Genomic DNA, 23,477 nt, shown 5'->3' on the forward strand with positions numbered 1-23,477 from the left:
TTTTCAAGGTGCATGTGGGTTCTGCCTTGTCGGACACCTTCATCCAGGAAAACTGTGTGCCTCAAGGTTGCGTCCTGAGTGTCGTCCTATTTGCTATCACTATTGACCCTGTCATGGCCTGTCTCCCACATGTTATCTCCGGCTCCCCCATTGTTGATGATTTTGCCATCTATTGCAATTCTCCACAGACCTGTCTCACTGAACGGCATCTTCAGTGGTGTCTTGATCGTCTTTACTCCTGGAGCATCGACAATAGCTTTCGCTTTTCCACTGACTAAACCATCTGTATGAATTTCTGGCGACACAAGTGGTTCCTCCTACCATCTTTACATCTTGGGGCTGTTGCCCTTTCATTCTTTGAAACTACGAAATTCCTTGGGCTCTCTTGGTCCTCCCATGTTTCTTACCTGGCAGCCCGCTGTACACAGTTCCTCAGTGTCCTACGTGTCCTGAATGGTATTTCGTGGAGTGCCAATCGAACCATCCACCTCTCTTTATACTGATCCCTTGTCCATTTGAAACTAAACTATGGGTGCTTCGTTTAAGCGTCTGCACGTCCATCCCTCTTAAAGCCGTCTCAACACTACCCACCATCGTGGCATCCGTTTGGCCACGGGCGACTTTTACCCTAGCCTGGTTGAGAGTCTGTATGCTGAAGCTGCTGAACTACCCCTGTCCTACTGCCGTGACTTTCTCCTCAGCAGGTATACATCCGTTTGTCTTCCATGCATGGCCACCCATCCTATGCTTCCTTCTTTGATGATTCCTTTGATTGTTAGTATGGGGCTTGTCCATCTTCTCTGCTACCTCCTGGAGTCTGCCTTCGGCACTTGGTATAGCAGCTTAACTTCACACTACCTGCACCTTTCCCCGTGGGTGTGCACTCATCACCTTGGCTTCATGAAGCGGCCAATGTTGTTCATTCGCTTTTTGAGGTCACTACTCCTGACTCAGTCTATTGCCTTCAGTTTCATGACTTTCACATGGAGCGTCGCGATAGTACCTTTTTATACACAGATGGCTCTTGGACTGACTGTGGGGTTGGGTGTGCCTTCGTCATTGGCACCCGTGTCTTCCGATATCAGCTTCTGGCACACTTCTCAGTATTTAAAGCCGAGCTCTTCGCCTTGTATCAGGCCACAGAATACATCTGGCGACACAATCTTTTCAATTGTGCCCTCTGCTCAGACTCAGTCAGTGCCCTTCAAAGTCTATGTGCACTGTTCACCGCCCATCTCTTAGTGCAGTGGGTCCAGGAAAACTGTCAACTGCTCATGCTTGGTGGAACCAGTGTGATATTTCTGTGGGTTCCTGGTTATGTTGGTCTGCTAAGAAACGAGGCTGCTGCCAAAGCTGCAGTCCTCATACCCCAGCCAGTGAATACCTATATTCCCTCTGATGATCTCTGTGTTGCCATCTGTCAGGAGGTCAGGGTGTATACGGCCCGGGACATCTGGGAGATCCGGGAAAAACCCGGGAATTTTTTTAGAATTCCTGGATTTTTCATTGTTTTTGATTTTAGTTTAAGTTTTGTAGGTTTGACATGTAAGATCTGATACGCTGACAAAGAACTTTAGCCCACTACTGCTCAATAATACTGCATAAATCAGAGAATAACACCAAAATAAAAATTTACTTGCATAGAAAATGGGTAATTTACACAATGCACAGACCAGAGTGCCGACACCGAAAAGTGTCAAAGGCTTTAGGTCGAAGATTATGCAGTACGTCCGTAACAACTAACGTGCATTCGATGTGCGTCACGTCACAATTGTTTACATTTCTAACAGATCACCAGAAAATATTACGAATAGTGGCTTGAGATGCGTTACTTTCAAAGTAAATTTCCACGCAACATGTTTTATGTTGCGTGTGAGAAGGTGCAGTGAATTTTTTAAATCACAGGGCGTTATAACTCTCATTCAAAATGTAACACTTTGAGGATCAGCCATTTGAAAAATGTTGGGCCCAGAAGATAAGTCATTTATCCCACTATTTAAAATTTTACCGGCACATTTGTATTTGATATGACTTAACGTGTAACACACGCTAAAAGAAGACCGAGGTTCAAGTTAGTTTTCATATTTAGTATTGTTCTTTCATAGATAAAAAATTATGCAATCGATGGCAAAAAGTGTAATTGACCTTCAAAAAAATTTGCATAATGTGTTACTGAGCATTGTCACAAATCTCTTCATGCCAGAAAACTTCGACTTCTCTACGCAACTGATAATCATTTTGGCACGATTTTTATTGCCAAATTAGAGCCTGATACTAGGCCTACGGACTTCCTATCATTGTAGGACTAATAACAGTGGATGCCAATAGACGATGCAATTCTCGTTCGTACATACACTTCTACTTATGAGTTAACCGGTGTAGAAACGCACTTTGCTGAGTTGAGCGAGCTCGGCCTATCTTCGTAACGTACGCGCCGCAGCCTGTCTTTCTCGCAGGCCTCGTGCTCTGAATAACTGCCGTCATTCGCTAGCAAGATCACATGACATAAGCTATGACTGGCTGACAAAAGTACATCGCTCAACGTAATCTCTATTTTAGAGTGTCGGAAGCTAGCGTGCTGTAATTTGTGGAATTTGTGTATATACTTTCGCAATACGAAAATAAACTCTGTGCATATTGTCTCGCATCAAACAACTTTCCAAATGCATTGTTTTTCCTGGGTTTCGTTTCCTAAAATGCTGGGACGTCCTCCGCCGGTATAAGACCTTTCCGATTCAAAGGACTGATAGGTTTTACAACTCCGAGGAAAAGTATACTGTTACTTAACACGGATGTATTTTCACCCGCTTTATACTTAATTTCATCAGGGAGAAATTGTGTTTTTAACCGTGAAATCTGGGATTTATTTTTTTCTTGTCCACGTAGACACCCTGGAGGTGGTCTCCCTTTGGCGTCGCCAATGGGCCTCCCTTCACAGGAATGAGCTCCGGCTTGTTAAGCCTCTCCCAGCAGCTTGGACGACCTCCTCTCGTCCCTCCCACTGGAAGGAGGTTATTTTAACTCGGTTGCATATCGGGCACTGCCTTTTTACCAATTGTCATTTGCTAAGTGGCGCTACCCCACCACTTTGTCCACATTGCACTCAAGTTTTAACTGTCTGCCATTTCCTGATGGAATTCCATTTTTTAACCTTTTACGTTTCCGTTTAGGTTTGCCGTGTGAGTTATCAGCTGTTTTTAGCAAATGACACACGGGCTGTCGACCGCGTTTTACTTTTTATCCACCAAAACAATATGGTGAAGGCCATTTAATTTTTAGCTTTGGACTTCTGTTTCTGTATGGTGTCTTTTTATTAGCCTTTTTTCCATGTGTCTCCTTTTAGCTGTCTTCTATTCTGTCAATTGGGACTGATGTATAGTCATTTAACTCCTCTCTGTGTTCGTGTTCTATAGTTTGGATTTGGCGCGTATGACCCCAGTTGTTTTCTGCACCATAAAGCAAAACAAAACCAAACCTTTACAGGTGAACCACACTTCCCTAAAATTCTCCCAAAACCCAAAGCTGACCATTCACCTTCCTGCTACAATCCTTTCTTGCTCATTCCATTTCGTATCGCTTTGCAGTGTTACGCCTAGATATTTAATCGACATGACTGTTTCAAGACGCACACTATTAATGCTGTATTGGAACATTATGGGCTTGTTTTTCGTACTCGTCAGCATTAACTTAGGTTTTTCTACATTTGGAGCCAGCTGCTATCATCACACCAACTAGCAATTATATCAAAGTCATCTTGTATCTTCCTATAGTCACTCAACGATGACACCTTCCCATACGCCACGACATCATCAGCAATCAGCTGCAGACAGCTGCTTACCCTGCCCACCAGACCATTTCCAGCCAGGGAGCTCGCCACTCTTTGACAGGTTCATGCTTGGCTACCACGGGGCCCCAGCCTTTGCAGCATCTTCCATGCCGCATGTCTGTCCTCTTACTGTTCCTTTTCCCCTCCCTCGGGGAACATGTCTTGTTTGTTTTTTAGGATGTGTTCCGCATTTTCAGTAGCTGACATCAGAACAGTCTCACCACTGTTTTTTGTTCCTTTTTTTCTTTCTTCATTCACCTTCTCCTATCCTTCCTCCGCTTCAGCGTTTGAGGTTCCACTTTTCCTTCTTCCTCCCTGTGCCCTTCTAAAGGTCAGCCCATGCGTGTGGTGCATAACAGGCGACTGGATAATGCATAATTCCTAGCCCCATGTCGACAGGTAGGGTTCGCACATACCCTCTGGTACAGGCCAGGCCCAGGGAGGGGTGATTGCCTCAGCTGCTACCTTCCCAAATTGCCGAATGGTCTCTCTGTCAGGTGTCTGGGAGGTGTGACCTGAGGTGTGAACAATCACGTAAGGTGGGTGAGCCCACCTCTGAGGGAGCTCCCAGTTGGAAGGAGTACGCCATCGGAGATGCTGGCAATCATGGGGGACTTTCTCGCAATGAGCCAATCATTGTCGTCGCAGTCAGCATCTACCAAACATCAATGGAATGAAACTTCTGATTCAAAGACCCTCGCAGCAGCACCACGGTTCCTCATGGTTTCATGTTCTGAAGATGGTCTGTCCTTAGCAATGGTAAATCCATTTCTTATTTAGAAAGGTGTTGATGTAATTGCCGGCCCTGTGAAATCCCGCTCTCGTTTATGCAATGGCATTTTGCTTTTGAGACTACATATCATTTGTAAGCACAATAACAGCTTGCGGCTTCAGTCCTCCACGGCTATCCTGTTCATGTCGAAGCCCATAGAACTCTAAATTCTTCCTGTGGTGTTATTTACAATAGGCTGCTTGATGGTCCGACCAAGGCAGACATCCAATTGTACCTTTCTGATCAGGGTGTCATTGCAGTCCATCAGGTGATGAAAAAGGTAGATGCATCTTTGTGCCCACACACATTCTTCTTACCACTTTTGATAGAGTGGTGCTTCTGTCCTAGATCAAAGCAGGTTATGAAGGTACCACATTCCAACCATACATTCTGAACCCGATGTGCTGCTACCAGTTTCATCATTTGAACTACACTCGAAGTTACCACAGTCCAACCGTACATTCTGAACCCGATGTGCTGCTACCAGTTTCATCGTTTGAACTACACTCGAATGTCCTGTTGACACTTGGCCAAATGTGTAACCTGTGATAGGGATGCTCACGAGGGCAATTGTCCACCTCCTTCTCCCTGCTGTGTCAACTGCAGTGGAAACCATGCTGCCTCCCCTCGAGATTGTTCCATGTATCTCAATGAGTAGGCTGTCCAGGAGATCCGGGTAAAGGAAAAAAATGCTTTACCCTGTTGCTCGCAAGTTATTGGCTAGTCACAAACCCTGTGTTCTACCATCTGGTACTTACAGTATTGTTCTTGTTACATTTCTCTCCACGAAGAATATGGCCACGCAGACATGTGATCTTAAATTTAGCACTGCAGTTCTGAAATGTCATCGTAATATCGGTGTCTCCTGCCCAAGCTGTGCAACAAGCCACCAAACTTTCGCCTCAAGAGTGAAGTCACCTGCTACACAACTGGCAGGCTGGAAAGGGCAGAAAGAATACTCCCGCACATACTTCCTACATCTCTCTAGCCAACAAACATCTGAGTCTTCTTCTGCCAACCGGAAAGGCTCAAAGAAGTCAAACAAAGGCAAACAGTCTTCTTCTTCACTGCCTCGGAGATCCTCTTTGACGATATCGCTACGTGATACCCTTGCACGGCCGACCTCCATGTTGTCACTGGTGCACACCACCAATCGTTTTTCTTCCCTGGACTCCACAGATTGACAGAGGGAGAATGCTGATGTCTCTGTAGGTCTCATGGAGAAGAATCTTGCAGCCTCTGCTCCCTGTAGCAGTGAGTTTTTGAAGCTGGCACTCTGTAGGTGCTGAGATGACACCCCTTCTTTTTCCCCTCTCCTCTTTCCTCGTTATGACTCTCCTTCAATGGAAAGTTCACGGCTTTTGCTCCAACAAATAGGATTTGCGACTGCTCTTAGAATCACAGTGTCTGCTTGTTCTCTGCCTCCAGGAAACAAACTTGCAACTTCACAACCGCTTTGAGCTCTTGCATTTCTTCCTGGTCCATTTGACCTTCCCTCGCGAGGACAGCATTCAATCTCATGGGGGAGATGTGCTACTCATACGGGATGACATTCATAGTCAACCCATCTCCCTTACTACCAGTCTTCAAGCTGTTGCAGTTCACCTTTTCCTTCCTCAGTTGACCTTTCCGCTTTGTACCGTTTACATCCCTCCATCATTCGATGTCACCAGGGCAGACTTCCTCCAGCGTATCGGGCAACTACCTCACCCCTTTTTGCTGCTCGGTGACTTTAATGTGCTCCATCCCCTTGGGGTTCTCCCGGAACCTGTCAAAGAGGTGCCCTCTTGGCTGACCTTCTTAATCAATTTAACCTCTTCTGGCTTAACACAGGTGCACCCACATTCCTTTCAGACTCCTTGCACATCTATTCCCATTTGGACCTATCCTTCTGCACTGCCCAGCTTACCCATCATCTTGAGTGGTCCATTGTCTCTAATACATACACGAGCAACCATTTCTCATGTGCTATCCTTTTGCTGACTCCTACCGCATCTATGTGCACACCCAAATGGCGGCTTACTAAGGCCAACTGGAGGCTTCACTCCTCCCCGTCGACCTTCGACGAACAACATTTCCACAGTTGTGATGACCAGGTAGAATATTTTACAAATGTTATCCTTACCGCTGCAGAACACTCCATTCCTCGCACTTTGTCTTTGCCCTGCTGTGTGCTGGTCCTGTGGTGGGTTGAACTGTGCTGCAACGCAATTCGCACGCGAAGTCATGCTCTCCACATCGTCCCATGATGGCAAGCTGCATTCATTATAATCACTTGCATGCACAACGTCGTCACATTCTTCGGTATAGCATAAAAGCTAGCTGGATTTCATTCACTAGTTCTTTTAGCAGTTCCACTCCCTCTTCCATCGTGTGGACCACCCTCCAACGGCTGTCTGGGACCAAAATCTGTTCTCCAATTTTGGCCTGACAGTAGCAGATGATGTCATAGTGGACCCTGTTGCTATCTCCACTGCCTTGGGCCTCCATTTTATGGAGATTTCAAGCTCCTCCCAATATCGCCCAGCCTTCCTCCATCAGAAACAAGTGGATGAGGCTCGGGCGATAGTCTTCTCTTCTCAGAACCATAAGTGCTACAGTGCTGCCTTTACTATGAGGGAGCTAGATCATGCTCTTAATTGATCCTGATTCTCCTCCCCAGGACCAGACGATGTTCAAATCCAGATGTTGCACTACCTTTCTCTAGCAGGCAAGGACTTTTTCCTTCATACATACAACCGAATCTGGGCAGAGTACGCGTTTCCTGAACGCTGGCGTGAAGCCACTGTCATACCCGTACCTAAGTGCAGTAAGGATGAACACCTTCCTTCTAAGCTACTGCCCCATTTCTCTTACCAGCTGTGTTTATACGGTGATTGAACATATGATTCATGACCAGCTGGTATGGTGGCTCGAGTCTCGCAATTTCCTAACCACTGCACAGTGTGGACTTTGAGTGCACCATTCTGCAGTTGACCATCTCATCACTTTGTCCACCCATGGTTTTCTGCGGAAATCCCAGACTGGCCATGTTTATCAATTTGGAGAAAGCCTATGACACATGCTGGAGGACTGGTATCCTCTGTACTCTCTTTGAATGGGGCTTTTGTGGCCGCATGCCCCGTTTTCTTCAGGAGTTTTTAAGGTACGTGTGGGTTCTGCCTTGTCGGACACATTTGTCCAGGAAAATGGTGTGCCTCAGGGTTCTGTCCTGAGTGCCATCCTCTTTGTTATTGCCATTGCCCTATAATGGCTTGTCTTCTGCCGGGCATATCCAACCCCTGTTTCATTGATGATTTTGCCATCTATTGCAGTCCTTCACAGACTTGTCGCATTGAGTGGCATCTTCAGCAATGTCTTGATCGTCTTTACTCAAGGAGCATCAACTATGGCTTTCGTCAACTACGGCTTTCGTTTTTCCACTGACAAAACATTTTGTATTAATTTCTGGCAGTGCAATTGGTTTCTTCCACCATCTTTGCACCTTGGGACTGTTGCTCTTCCATTTGTCTAAACTACGAAATTCTGGGGGCTCATGCTCGATATGAAACTTTCTTGGCCCTCCCATGTGTCTTTGCTGGCAGCCTGCTGTATTTGGTCCCTCTATGTCTTACGTGTCCTCAGTGGTACTTTCTGGGCAGCAAATCAAACCGCCCTCCCCCGTTTGTTCCGGTCCCTTGTCCATTCGAAACTAGATTATGGGTGTTTTATTCATGCATCTGCATGTCCATCCCATTTACACCGTCTCAATACTATCCACCATCATGGCATCCATTTGGTTGCTGGCACCGTTTACACTAGCCCAGTTGATAATCTGTTTGTAGAAGCTGATAAACTACTGCTGTTCTACCACTGTGACTTTCTTTTCAGCAGATATGCATGCAGTTTGTCTACCATGCATGGCCACCAATCCTACGCCTCCTTCTCTGATGACTCCTTTGATTGCCAGTAAGGGGCTCGTACCTCTCCCTGTTACCTCCTGAAGTTCACGTTCTGCTCGTGCTCTGGCAGCTTAACTTCGCACTACCTGCCACTTTCCCAGTGCATGTGAACCCTTCACCATCTTGGCTTCGTGTGGTGGCCCATGTTCACCTTGGCCTGTATTCACTTCCTAAGGACACTACTCCAGCCTCACTCTATCACCTTCAGTTTCACGACCTTCCGCACAACTTCACGATAGTACCTTCGTGCACACTGATGGCTCTCAAACTGACCGTGGTGTCAGATGTGCCTTATTCATTGGCACCGACAAGTTTCAGTATAAGCTTCCGGAACACTGCTCAGTATTTACTCCTGAGCTCATTGCTCTGTATCAGGCCAGGCGACACAGGCTTTTCAATTGCGTCATCTGCTCCGACTCTTCCAGTGCCCTTCAAAGTTTCTGTATGGTGTACACTGTCCATCCATTAGTACAACAGGTCCAGGAAAGTTGTCTCTTGCTCACTCTTGACGGAGCCACTGTGATGTTTATGTGGGTTTCTATTCACTTCAGTGTGACAGGGAACGAGGCCACTGATGCTGCTACCAAGGCTGCAGTCCTCGTACCTCAGCCCATTAGTTCTTACATTCCCACCAATGATGTCTCTGTTGCTGTCTGTCAGCAGGTGGTGCCACTTTGGCGTCACCACTGGTCCTCCCTTCACAGGAACAAGCTCCGGATTATTAAGTCTCTCCTAGTGACTTGAACTATCTCCTCTCGGCCATCTCGCCATGAGATCATTATTTTAGATAGGTTGCATATCAGGCACTGTCTTTTTACCTTTTGTTAAGTGGTGCTCCCCAACCACTCTGCTCATTGCCCTCAACCTTTGACGGTTCACCATTTACTGATGGGATGCCCTTTTTTTAACCACTTACATTCCAATTTATGTTTACCGTCTCAGCCGTTTTAGCGAACGATGCGTGGGAGGTCGACCGTGTTTTACTTTTTATCCATCGTACCAATATGGTGAAAGACATTTAATCTTCAGTCCAGGCCTCCTTTTGTCTACGGCATATTTTATAGACCTTTCTCAATGTCCCTGGTTTTAGCTGTCTTCTCTACTGTCGATCGGGATTAACGTGCATTCATTTTTAACTCCTTTTTTGTCTTTGTGTTCTACAGTTCTGGCATGGGAGCGTATGATCCCAGTTGTTTTTACACCCTAAAACAAAACAAAACAAAACCAGATCATGTATGTATATAGAAAATAACAACAGTCCTATCACACTTCTCTGGGGCACTCGTGACAATACCCTTGTCTCTGATGAACACTGAGATTTTATCAACTTGTCCATGTTGCTAGTTTACGTGTGGTAGTGGGGAGAGTGAAGGCACCGGTCGGATGCAGAGGGGTGCATCTCCTGTCATATAATGTGTCCCGAGGGCTTCCACCTGCTGTCTGGGTAGGGCAACTCTCCCATCTTCACCCTTTTACCCCCCTCTCACTTCTCGTTGCTTTTAACTCTTGGGTTTCTTGAGTTTTGGGTACAGTCATAATCATAGGAATTTGTCTTTTGTGTCCTTCCTTTCTGGTGACTATTCCCATCTTGACACACGGAGGATTGAGGGACTGATGAGCTCATAGCTTGACATCTTTAATCCCATCAGTCCATCCATCCACCAGGGATTTTTTTGCTAACTTCCACCATAGAAATTTGGCTGTGCGATACAACCTTTTGGCTGATTACCCTCTGGTTCTCTGACAAGATCTTCTGCTTCTGTGCGTGCACTTTCTCGAACAGTCTTTCAAGGAGTTTCAGTATTCAAATTGATACCTTTGCGGTCCTGAATAACTCGGTCACCCTCTTGACCAACAGCTTTAGCTCCTCCCGTGAAGATATCTTGGTCATCATCTTAGGCCAATCTATTGTTCCCATCCCCTCACAGGCAATGATGAAAGTACCTTTCAAATCTAGGGCCTGGACTTGCATTCTCTCCAGTCTTCTCAAAGAGAGCCATCTGAACGAGCTCCACCTGCAGCAAGGTTATGTTGACCAGTGGATATCCCTGTTGAACAACTAGTATCTTGAAAACTGAGACTGCTGTACTATAGGTATTTTCCTTATTTCATGCCTGTTTTTTTCTGAGTTTATCTTGATAATTGGGAGTATTAGACTTCTCCCTTGTTCTCTTGTTCTCTGTCTTAGAGGTAGAAGGCTTCTGATTAACCCTTTCACTCTGAGACAGTCTTTCTTTCTTGGGGCTCTTGGGTTCAAGACCTTTCAGATCCTATCATATATGCTTAGGAGGCCATTCTTTACCTTCCTTTTCTTTTTGTCTGTGAGGTGTTTCCTCCTCTAAGCCTCAGACAAGGATATGACCTTGACCTGGTCTGATTCCTCAGGAACAGTTTCCACTTCATGCACTAGTCTACCATCCAATCAAACTGCAAAAATGGACTCAAGTTTCATTTTCTGTGTTCTCCATTTTGCTACCACGAGGATTAGGGTTTTATTCGGTCAATACCACAGAACCCCATGGGGTGTAAGGCTAATTACTCGGGGGGGGGGGGGGGGGGGGGGGGGGCAGCATCACCCGGCATTCCTGAAGCTCCACGAATGGCTAGAGTTGTGTTGTGAAACTACTGTAGGCTATCATAAGTACAGCATAGGCTACTGTAGTTTTGTTTGCAGCCTTGGTCAATTAAGGTCATACCCACATTGCCTGTACATTAGCGTGTTGCATACCTATTGGGCACTACCTGATATTGATTCCTTTGTTTACATGTGCAGTCAGTGACTTACTAATTTCCCATAGAAACCAAAAATGGTGAACCGTTTGGAAAGTAAATAAGGATATATAAAGAGCTGCATAACCGGAATATTTTTGTTCTACATAGTCATCATCAGGTCTGTTCTTAAAAATAAACAGTATTTACAGCAAAATTGAAATTGTCGATGTTTAATGCAAGTTTTATTAAAAAATCATTGATTTGTAATGAGAAAAAGAGGACTGTTTTAGTTTTAAAAAAAATTAAAGTGATTTATCGTATAGCGCTATGAAATGCAGTTTCCTCAAAAAAAGATACAATTAAAAAGAAACACACAGGAAAAATATATCAAACATTGCTTCAATATTTTGTTGAACTTATATAAAACATGTTTGTGTTATTCATAAAAAAACTTATACATTTATCAATAATAATAGGAAACTCTTGCATTCAATCACGATGAAGAACATAGTATTGAGATCAAAATAACAACAGTGATTATATAGATCTTTTTATGTTTGTGCCTGTAAACTGTGCTTTTTGCTTCAGAAGTAATTAGGCTTAGGTTATATAAAAGCACAGAAATTATGCAATAAACTAATTTATATTACTTTAAAATGTTCTTAAGGGTGTAAAATACACAATGGAGTAACATTGAATGATCTGCAGTTCTAATTATGTACAAAACAAACAACCAGACAACAAATAGAGAAGTCATTAGAAACCAGTATATCAGTAATCCTGCCATTTACTGTATCCTTTGTGTAGCATTCCAAAACTACCAATCTGTAGTTTTCGTAGAGTGCCTCTCTATTAATGACACACCTTCCCCTGTGTCACGCACCTCGCAGCTCTATTGCACCACTCCTTGGGTCTAGTATGTGGGGAAAATGGAGGAGGTCTATGTATCTGGTTAAGGATCGGTGAGGTTCATAAAAACAGGTAGAGTTCAGAAAAAGTCACCCATAATCCCAGATCAGGGGAGACTTACCGTATGAGATGGAGAGGATTAAAGGTTATACTAAGAAGAAATATGAAATTGGACAAAGACATAAATATCAGTATTAGGGACAGCGAAAGGGGACTTAGAATTGTTGGAAGGATTCTGGAAAAATGCACTGTATCTGTAAAGTAAATTGCATACAAGACACTAGAGTGACCTATTCTAGAATGTTTCACTGTGTGGAGTGCATATCAAGCAGTTATGACAATAGAGGTTGAATAAATCCACATATGCACTGCTAATATAACAGATCTGTATAGACCATATATAAATGTAACAGAAATGCTCAATGAATTAAATGGGAAGAAAGATCGCTTAGTTCTCACAAAAGCCTATTGATTAAATTTAGAGAAAGTGTATTTGAAGAAAACTGTGTGACAACATATGCAAATGGAGTAGGTGCGATGTACTCTGCAGTGTGTGTGTGTGTGTGTGTGTGTGTGTGTGTGTGTGTGTGTGTGTGTGTAGATGCAGATGCTACTCAGAAGTCAGGAACAGGTAGGCGGAATTGCAAAGGTTCAAAACTAGAGTATCAAGGTGAGAGCAGCAAAATACACTCCTGGAAATTGAAATAAGAACACCGTGAATTCATTGTCCCAGGAAGGGGAAACTTTATTGACACATTCCTGGGGTCAGATACATCACATGATCACACTGACAGAACCACAGGCACATAGACACAGGCAACAGAGCATGCACAATGTCGGCACTAATACAGTGTATATCCACCTTTCGCAGCAATGCAGGCTGCTATTCTCCCATGGAGACGATCGTAGAGATGCTGGATGTAGTCCTGTGGAACGGCTTGCCATGCCATTTCCACCTGGCGCCTCAGTTGGACCAGCGTTCGTGCTGGACGTGCAGACCGCGTGAGACGACGCTTCATCCAGTCCCAAACATGCTCAATGGGGGACAGATCCGGAGATCTTGCTGGCCAGGGTAGTTGACTTACACCTTCTAGAGCACGTTGGGTGGCACGGGATACATGCGGACGTGCATTGTCCTGTTGGAACAGCAAGTTCCCTTGCCGGTCTAGGAATGGTAGAACGATGGGTTCGATGACGGTTTGGATGTACCGTGCACTGTTCAGTGTCCCCTCGACGATCACCAGTGGTGTACGGCCAGTGTAGGAGATCGCTCCCCACACCATGATGCCGGGTGTTGGCCCTGTGTGCCTCGGTCGTATGCAGTCCTGATTGTGGCGCTCACCTGCACGGCGCCAAACACGCATACGACCATCATTGGCACCAAGGCAGAAGCGACTCTCATCGCTGAAGACGACGCGTCTCCATTCGTCCCTCCATTCACGCCTGTCGCGACACCACTGGAGGCGGGCTGCACGATGTTGGGGCGTGAGCGGAAGACGGCCTAACGGTGTACGGGACCGTAGCCCAGCTTCATGGAGACGGTTGCGAATGGTCCTCGCCGATACCCCAGGAACAACAGTGTCCCTAATTTGCTGGGAAGTGGCGGTGCGGTCCCCTACGGCACTGCGTAGGATCCTACGGTCTTGGCGTGCATCCGTGCGTCGCTGCGGTCCGGTCCCAGGTCGACGGGCACGTGCACCTTCCGCCGACTACTGGCGACAACATCGATGTACTGTGGAGACCTCACGCCCCACGTGTTGAGCAATTCGGCGGTACGTCCACCCGGCCTCCCGCAAGCCCACTATACGCCCTCGCTCAAAGTCCGTCAACTGCACATACGGTTCACGTCCACGCTGTCGCGGCATGCTACCAGTGTTAAAGACTGCGATGGAGCTCCGTATGCCATGGCAAACTGGCTGACACTGACGGCGGCGGTGCACAAATGCTGCGCAGCTAGCGCCATTCGACGGCCAACACCGCGGTTCCTGGTGTGTCCGCTGTGCCGTGCGTGTGATCATTGCTTGTACAGCCCTCTCGCAGTGTCCGGAGCAAGTATGGTGGGTCTGACACACCGGTGTCAATGTGTTCTTTTTTCCATTTCCAGGAGTGTATTATAATTTGACCTCTTATTTTTTGCTTCAGTGTTCAGTAAAGTAGTGGTCAAGGTTGGAAGAAGCATAAATTTTATTATTCCAATGCACACACATAATATTCAGAAACACACACACAAGAACAAGAATTTTAAAAAAAAAACATAGAAATTAATGGCAAAGAACATATAAAGCAGCAGAGCCATAGATTCACATTTATAACACTTACACTAGAATCAGTGCCCAATAAAAGAGCTTCATACTATCAGTCCACATTTGTTATTTATTTGATGATGTCTTGTTCTAGCAGGTGACTTAGTTAACATCAGTGAGCATCTGCCCCCCTAATAATCTGTTCCAGTATAACATGACCTGAGACTATCTTTTCTCTAATAAAGTGATGTCTTATATTAATATATTTTGTCCTTACACTATAGCCACTTGTTTTGTATAAGTCATACGCACCTTTGCTATCCTAGTAAATTTTAATGGGGTCACTTTCAGGGCATGGAGATATTTTGTTGTTTAATCTCTGTAACCAGAGTGCCTCTTGACAAACAGAGGCTGATGCCCTGTGTTAAGCTGTAGTAGTTGATAAAGCTACGGTAAGTTGTTTCTTATTGCTCCAGAAATTACATCTCCTTGTGATTTAAACAGAAAACCAGTGACTGACTTCCTGTTCCCTTTGTCTCGTGCTGACCGCGCTTCAGTCTGGAACCGCGCGACTGCCACGGTCACTGGTTCGAATCCTGCCTTGGGCATGGATGTTTGTGATGTCCTTATGTTAGTAAGGTTTAATTAGTTCTAAGTTCTAGGGGACTGATGACCTCTGATGTTAAGTCCCATAGTGCTCGGAGCCATCTGAACCTTTGTCTCGTGCCCTGTCTGTCTCCTGTGATGTTTTGGTTCTCCTCCCTAGAAAACTACAGCTTCAAGTCCATAATATCTTCCAAGTACCTCGTGATTCTTTTAAGTGCCTGCTAGTGAGCCACACTTGAATCTTCATTGAAGTGACATACACTATAATTGCATATGCAAGGTCAAGTCTTGTTCCCAAACTGCCTATAGCTTCTCTGTAGGGTACATTTCTCGTGGCTCTCTTTGTCTGTCTTTGGGCTCATATCGTATGAATACTTGAGTGTTGTCCAAATGTGTTGATACTAAATAGCTATCCTTCACGCTGTATTTATTTAATATTTGTACTGTATAAGGAGATTGATCCACCCATAATAGTCCCAATTTGTAGTCCCTTGTTATTTTGATGCCCGCACAATTTGACACTTCTCCTAGCTCTTTTAAATTACAGTGGGCTGTCAAATAGTGGAGATGCTGAGTCGTGACAGGCATAACAAAAAGATTCACACAATTAAAGCTTTCGGCCATTAAGGCCTTTGTCAGTAGTAGACACACACACACACAAATCACGCATGTGCAACTTGCACGCACGTCTGCAGTCTCAGAGAACTGAAACCACACTGCAAGCAGCAGCACCAGTGCATGATGGGAGTGGCGACTGGGTGGGGGTAAGGAGGAGGCTGGGACGGGGAGGGGAGGGATAGTATGGTGGGAGTGGTGGACAGAGAGGTGTTGCAGTTTAGACGGAGGGCAGGAGAGAAGATGTGGAGGGGGTAAGTAGCAGAAAGGAGAAAAATAAAAAGAAAGTAAAATACTGGGTGTGGTGGTAAAATGACGGCTGTGTAGTGCTGGAATGGGAACAGGGAGGGGGCTGGATGGTTGAGGACAGTGACTAATAAAGGTTTAGGCCAGGATTGTTACGGGAATGTAGGATGTATTGCAGGGAAAGTTCCCACCTGCGCAATTGCGCAATTCAGAAAAGCTGGTGTTGGTGGGAAGGATCCATATGGCACAGGCTGTGAAGCAATCATCGAGATGAGGGATATCATGTTTGGCAGTGTGTTCAGCAACAGGATGGTCCACTTGTTTTTTGGCCACAGTTTGTCGGTGGCCGTTCATGCGGACAGACAGCTTGTTGGTTGTCATGCCTACATAGAATGCAGCACAGTGGTTGCACCTTAGCTTGTAAATCACATGACTGGAGTAGGTGGTGGTAGGAGGATGTATGGGACAGGTCTTGCATCTAGGTCTATTACAGGGGTATGAGCCATGAGGTAAGGGATTGGGAGCAGGGGTTGTGTAAGGATGGACGAGTATATTGTGTAGGTTCGGTGGACAGCAGAATACCACGGTAGGAGGGGTGGGAAGGATAGTGGGGAGGACATTTCTCATTTTAGGGCACGACGAGAGGTAATCGAAACCCTGGCGGAGAATGTGAGACTGCAGACATGTGTGAAAGTTGCGTCTGTGTGTGTGTGTGTGTGTGTGTGTGTGTGTGTGTGTGTGTGTGTGTGTGTGTGTGTGTGCGCGTCTGTGTGTGCGCGTCTGTGTGTGTGTGTGTGTGTGTGTGTGTGTGTGTGCGTCTGTCTGTGTGTGTGTGTGTGTGTGTGTGTGTGTGTACTGCTGACAAAGGCCTTAATGGCCAAAAGCTTTAATTGTGTGAATCTTTTTGTTGTGCTTATCGCGACTCGGGAGCATCTTCGCTATATGGTGAGTAGCAACTTTTCTTCTCTGGTATTGTTACATTCAATCCTGGATTGTCCATTGTTTAATTAAACTGTTTCTTATTTCAGAAGTGGCCACTATAACTGTTAATACATTTATCCACTGTGAGACAGGATGGTAAGTGCCTTCGTGGAAAAATGTTTGCAATTGCCTACAGAACCACAATTTTACCCAGATGTGCACTTCTTCGCTCAAAGCAAATTGACAGCCATAAACATCTTTCTTCAGGACTTCAAAAATATGAGACTGTACAGAGAATGTGTAAGTGATTCCCAGTGAAACTTCAGCAGCATACTCGAAACATCCTTGGCAACATGTGGACAGTCCCCAGATGAAATAATAAACAGTTTACTTACTCAACCCACCATCCTCTTACAAATTGCTCTTTGAGTTTATTTTTGAACATTTCCTTCTCTTTTGGGTTGTTACTGAAAATAACTAAACCAGATACCTTAATGAACTGGAGTGGATCATTAGGATAGAAGTCTCTTCATAGTTTAAACCCTTTTTTATGTACATCCCTTAACTATTAGCTGTGCTTTGTATCTAAAAATGTCTGTTTTGAGACTCTTTTTAGTTTTGAAAAACTACTTGGTGTCTGTTGGCCTTATATCTGAGAATTAAATTGTCTGACGTCAGTTGTCGCTCTTTACTTTGGAAAGTATCTTCTAATGATGTCAGATCTGAATTATGTGTGTCTGTAGAGTAATAGGTCATGTAATCATTCATATTTATCAGTTTCAAAAATTCTTGTTCATCTTACGAGCACTTAACTTTGCTGTGAGACTGCCAAATTTTTATTTGCTTGTGTTGGATTTGAATCCTCTAATCTGCTTCAGTAAGCTGAAATACATCTTGCATTGTCATTATTCTCATTAGTAATGGGTTCAGATTCAACCATTTATGATTCATTTTTCATAATATCGGGCATAACTTCCAGCTCCTGAGACTTTTTGGGTACTGTTACGTCATCATTCTTCTGAATAGTATTTTCTTTAAATATCACATCTCTCAATGCAATGATATTTCCACTCTGCTCAGGCAAGTGCTCTGGTGTAAGTAAAGCTGTGAGGATGGGTCTTGAGTTGTGCTTGGGTAGCTCAGTTGGTAGACCACTTGCCCACAAAAAGCAAAGGTCCTGAATTCGAGTTTTGGTCCAACACACAATTTTAATTCGCCAGAAAGTTTCATATCAGTGCACACTCTACTGCAGAGTGAAAGTGTCATTCTGGAAACATAGCCCAGGCTATGGCTAAGCTATTTCACCATAGTATCCTTTCTTCCAGGAGTGCTAGTCCTGAAAGTTTTGCAGTAGAACTTCTATGAAGTTTGGAAGATAGGAAATGAAGTACTGGCAGAATTAAAGCTGTGAGGACAGTCTTAAGTTATGCTTGGGCAGCTCAGTCGGTAGAGCACTAGCTCATGAAAGGCAAATGTCTCGAGTTCAAGTCTCGGTCTGGCACACAATTTTAATCTGTAAGGAAGTTTCAGCATATTTTTTCACCTTTATTCATTTTTGTTAGTTGTGTTGAAATAACTGATGTGCCTTGATCTGTTCACAATGTCCTACCAGCATGCAGTCAGTGTTCTTCTTGTCCTATTTATGCCTGCTTGCTTTAAGTAAGCGAACGAAGACCTTACTGCCAAATACTCTTAAATGTGTGAGGTTTGATTTTTTTTCTGGTTAATGCTTCTAATGAGGTAATCAGATGTAGAGACTGCTTTTCCCAAACATTCTTTAGACAAGCGTGCATCAAATAATAAGTATCTACCTACTGATGTTCTGTTATACCTTTCTGGTGCTTGACTTTGTTCCAATGCATAGGATACTGTTGTTTGATGAATTATTCCTTCAGTCCTTAAGAAGTTTTCTAGTCCACAATTCACATACTGCTTCCCATTGTCTATGGGCAAAACATGAATTTTACTACCAGTTTGTTTTTCCACTAGCTTCTTGAAATTTCTAATAGTTTCCAGTACTTGATTTTTGTCACTTAGTGTACACAAAAATATCTTCCTTGAATAGTCCTCTATTAGAGTTGGGAAATATCTGGCAGCTCTGGTTGTTCTTGTGAGTCACGTAAGTCACAATGTTTTAATTCAAGGATACATTTTGCCCTCGACTCAGAATGTTGGAGAGGTAATCTCTCCTGTTTACCTTCATAGAATGGAGAATCTGTAATGTCATTGGCCATATCTTTCTGCAAAGCTTCCATCAATATGTGTGTCACCAATCCATTGAATGGATAAATTCTCATCATTCACCACCACCACCACCACCACCACCACCACCACCTCTGCAGTTAACATGATCTACATGGACTCATTTCTGACATGAGTTTAGACATAGTTGCTGAAGCAATGCACTGGTCATTATTTATGGCTTTACTTGGTGGAGTTGAGATATCTTGTCATTTGAAGTCTCTTCTGATGACTTGTTACTTCCCTTGGTTCTGCTGCAACAGTTTCGTGCATCTCAGTCCCTTGGCAGTATTGTGTACAAAATTTCTGTAATCATTCTTGTTCACTTGAAGAGCTGCTTCGCTATTCATAGTGGCAATGCTTGTTGTCCTACATTTCCAGTAACTATTTAGTTTTAATACGTTTCTCCAGTTATTGGTACATTGGACTTCTGTAGTAGTAAGCTGGTAACCCTGCCAATAAAATTCACCCTACTCTCTCATCTTTAACTTTGAAATTCAAGGCTTTTAACATATTAGAAGTGGAAATTATTTTGGATACATATTCTTCTGATGATGTACAGTTCTCCAGTCGAGTTGAGAAGTATATTCAGCAATCAATTTGCCTCTAAAGTCCTGAGTCTTCATATATGTGTTGTAATTCATCCCAGGCTTGTTTTGCAGTTGTTGCATTCTGTATGTGCATGTAAACTGCTGGATCAACTAACAGCATAATTTATGCTCTAGCATTACACACTTTTGACTTGTGCTTTACGCCACCTGAGGCACATTCCTATAGTTTTTAATTTTGTACATAGGTTTTCATTGCAAAGTGGCATGTTTTGTTGTTCTCTTTTCCTGTAAGTTTTTCTGTAAGTGGCAATAAATTTAATGCCATAATTCTGGCTTAAAATAGATTGCTGGTCTTAGATTTTTTATTTTTAAAAAGCAAATGTTTACTGGGTGGACAGAGTAGCTGGTTCCATAATCTGTTGTTGTTCCCCAAATATTCAGTAAAGCGATTGATTAAAGCTATCACAATTTACGGTTTGAGGTGGCACACAAGAAACATTTTATTATAGTAAAGCAAGTGCCTGGTATTGAGAATACACACATATAACAAGAATAAAGAATAGATACAGGAGTTAACAGCAAAGAATGTATCAGCAGAGGCATAGATCCTCATTTTATGACATGATTTATTTTTATTTTTAAAAATACTTATACAATAATCAGCATTGCCCTTTACAAGGTATATAGTTTGAGGAATTTAACATGAAAGAAAGGTTTTAATATAACTTATTTAAATACTGTTATTAAAGATTCCCTAGTTTTACTTCTGGCATGTTACCATGTATTAACAATCAGCAGTTTTAACTATAACTACTTTTTCCATCAGGCAGCCTGGAATGTTCTGACCTTCTTGAATTTACATGTTGATCATGAACAAATGAATGAATGACTTTCTTCTAATGCACACTATCCTTGACTCAAAACTCCATTCAAACATCACTGAAAGAAGTAAAAAAAATGTGAAAGTGAAACAAATCATCAAACGCCAGATAAAATGAAGAATTCAAAACAATTTAATATTCTAGTTATAATTCGAGATTTCCGGTTGCGGACTACTTAGGATGATGTCGTTATCAGGAGAACGAAAACTTGCATTCTACGGATTGGAGCGTGGCATGTCAGATCCCTTAATCGGGTAGGTAGATTAGAAAATTTAAAAAGGGAAATGGATAGGTTAAAGTTAGATATAGTGGGAATTAGTGAAGTTCAGTGACAGGAGGAACAAGACTCCTGGTCAGATGAATATAGGGTTATAAATACAAAATCAAATAGGGGTAATGCAGGAGTAGGTTTAATAATGAATAAAAAAATAGGAGTGCGGGTAAGCTGCTACGAACAGTGTAGTGAACACATTATTGTAGCCAAGATAGACACGAAGCCCACACCTACCACTGTAGTACAAGTTTATATGCCAATTAGCTGCACGGATGATGAAGGAACTGAAGAAATGTATGATGAAATAAAAGAAATTATTCAGACAGTGAAGGGAGACAAAAAATTTAATAGTTATGGGGGAGTGGAATTCGATAGTAGGAAAAGGAAGAGAAGGAAAAGTAGTAGGTGAATATGGATTGGGGGTTAGGAATGAAAACGGAAGCCGTCTGGTAGAATTCTGCATAGAGCATAACTTAAGCATAGCTAAAACCTGATTTAAGAATCGTGGAAGAAGGTTGTATATGTGAAAGAGGCCTGGAGACACTGGAAGATTTCAGATACATTATATAATGGTAAGACAGAGATTTAGGATCCAGGTTTTAAATTGTAAGACATTTCCAGGGGCAGATGTGGACTCTGACCATAATCTATTGGTTATTAACTGCAGATTAAAACTGAAGAAACTGCAGAAAGATGGGGATTTAGAGAGATGGAACCTGGATAAACTGAAAGAACTAGAGGTTGTAGAGAGTTTCAGAGAGAGCATTAGGGATCAATTGACAAGAACAGGGGAAAGGAAAACAGTAAACAGAAAATGGGTAGCTTTGAGAGACGAAATACTGAAGGCAGCAGAGGAGCAACTAGGTAAAAAGACAAGCGCTAGTAGAAATCCTTGGGTAACAGAAGAGATATTGAATTTAATTGATGAATGGAGAAAATATAAAAATGCAGTAAATAAAGCAGGCAAAAAGGAATACAAATGTCTGAAAAATGAGATCACAGGAAGTGCAAAATGGCTAAGCAGGAATGGCTAGAGGACAAAGGTAAGTATGTAGAGGCATATATCACTAGGGATAAGATACTGCCTATAGGAAAATTAGAGTGACCTTTGCAGAAAAGAGATCCGCCTGTATGAATATCAAGAGCTCAGATGAAAAACCAGTTCTAAACAAAGAAGAGAAAGCAGAAAGGTGGGAGCAGTATATAGATGGTCCATACAAGGGTGAAGTACTTGAGGACAATATTATGGAAATGGAAAATGACGTAGATGAAGAAGAGATGGGAGATATGATACTGCGTGAAGAATTTGACAGATCACTGAAAGGCCTAAATCGAAACAAGGCCCTGTGAGTAGAGAACATTCCATTAGAACTACTGATAGCCTTGGGAGGGCCAGCCCTGACAAAACCCTACCATCTGGTGAGCAAGATGTTGGAGACAGGTGAAATACCCTCAGACTTCAAGAAGAATATAATAATTCCAATCCCAAAGAAAGCAGGTGTTGTGGGGTGTGAAAATTACCGAACTATCAGTTTAATAAGTCACGGCTACAAAATACTAACACGAATTCTTTACAAACAAATAGAAAAACTGGTAGAAACTGACCTCAGGGAAGTTTAGTTTGGATTCTGTAGAAATGTTGGAACACATGAGGCAATACTGACCCTACGACTTATCTTAGAATATACATTAAGGATGGGCAAATCTACGTTTCTAGTATTTGTAGACTTAGAGAAAGCTTTTGAGAATGTTGACTGGAATACTCTCTTTCAAATTCTGAAGCTGGCAGTGGTCAAATACAGGGAGCGAAAGGCTATTTACAATCTGTACAGAAATCAGATGGCAGTTATACAAGAGTCGAGGGGCACAAAAAGGAGGCAGTGGTTGGGAAGGGAGTGAGACAGTGTTGTAGCCTATCCCCAGTGTTATTTAATCTGTGTATTGAGCAAGCAGTAAAGGAACCAAAAGAAAAATTTGGAATAGGAATTAAAATCCATGGAGAAGAAATAAAATCTTTGAGGTTTGCCGATGACATTGTAATACTGTCAGAGACAGCGAAGGACCTGTTGAAAGGAATGGACAGCATCTTGAAAGGAGGATACAAGATTAACATCAACAAAAGCAAAATGAGGATAATGGAATGTAGTCAAATTAAATCAGGTGATGCTGAGGGAATTAGATTAGGAAATGAGACACTTAAAGTAGTAGCAATACGAGAGAAGGAAAGTTGCTACTCACCAAATAGCGGAGATGCTGAGTCACGGTAGGCACAATAAAAAGATTCACACAATCATAGCTTTCGGCTATTAAGGCCTTTGTCAGCAGCACACACACACACACACACACACACACACACACACACACACACACACACACAGTTGCACACACGTCTGCAGTCTCAGAGAGCTGAAACTACACTCAGGTTGAGAGTACTAGCATGGAGAGCGACATCAAACCAGCCTCTGGGCTGAAGATCACAACAGCAGCAGCTCGAGAGGCTTCCAAAGAGATGTATTAAATGATGTCACCATACTCAAAATATTTACTAAATAACCAGTATCACAATGCACATATTTTTGAATCAATTTATATCATTTTGTTTTTCAACAAAGTCTATGACCATTGGAACCTATAAATGTGTCAGGCATCCAAGCAAGTATTCATTCATACGTAGCCTCTTCTACCGTCAAATTATGAGCATGATCCATCTGGAGCTTAAATGGGTTTTCCCCCCCGCCC

At 43.3% G+C, this 23,477-nt stretch overlaps 1 protein-coding gene across 1 annotated transcript in view; it reads left to right on the forward strand.

The window, feature by feature from the left end:
• The window catches only part of LOC124711805, a 64,548-nt gene that overhangs the window by 39,701 nt on the left and 1,370 nt on the right, over nucleotides 1-23,477 (forward strand). The window lies entirely within an intron of this gene.

This window comes from Schistocerca piceifrons, chromosome 8 (genome assembly GCF_021461385.2).
Source record: "Schistocerca piceifrons isolate TAMUIC-IGC-003096 chromosome 8, iqSchPice1.1, whole genome shotgun sequence".
NCBI lineage: Eukaryota > Metazoa > Arthropoda > Insecta > Orthoptera > Acrididae > Schistocerca > Schistocerca piceifrons.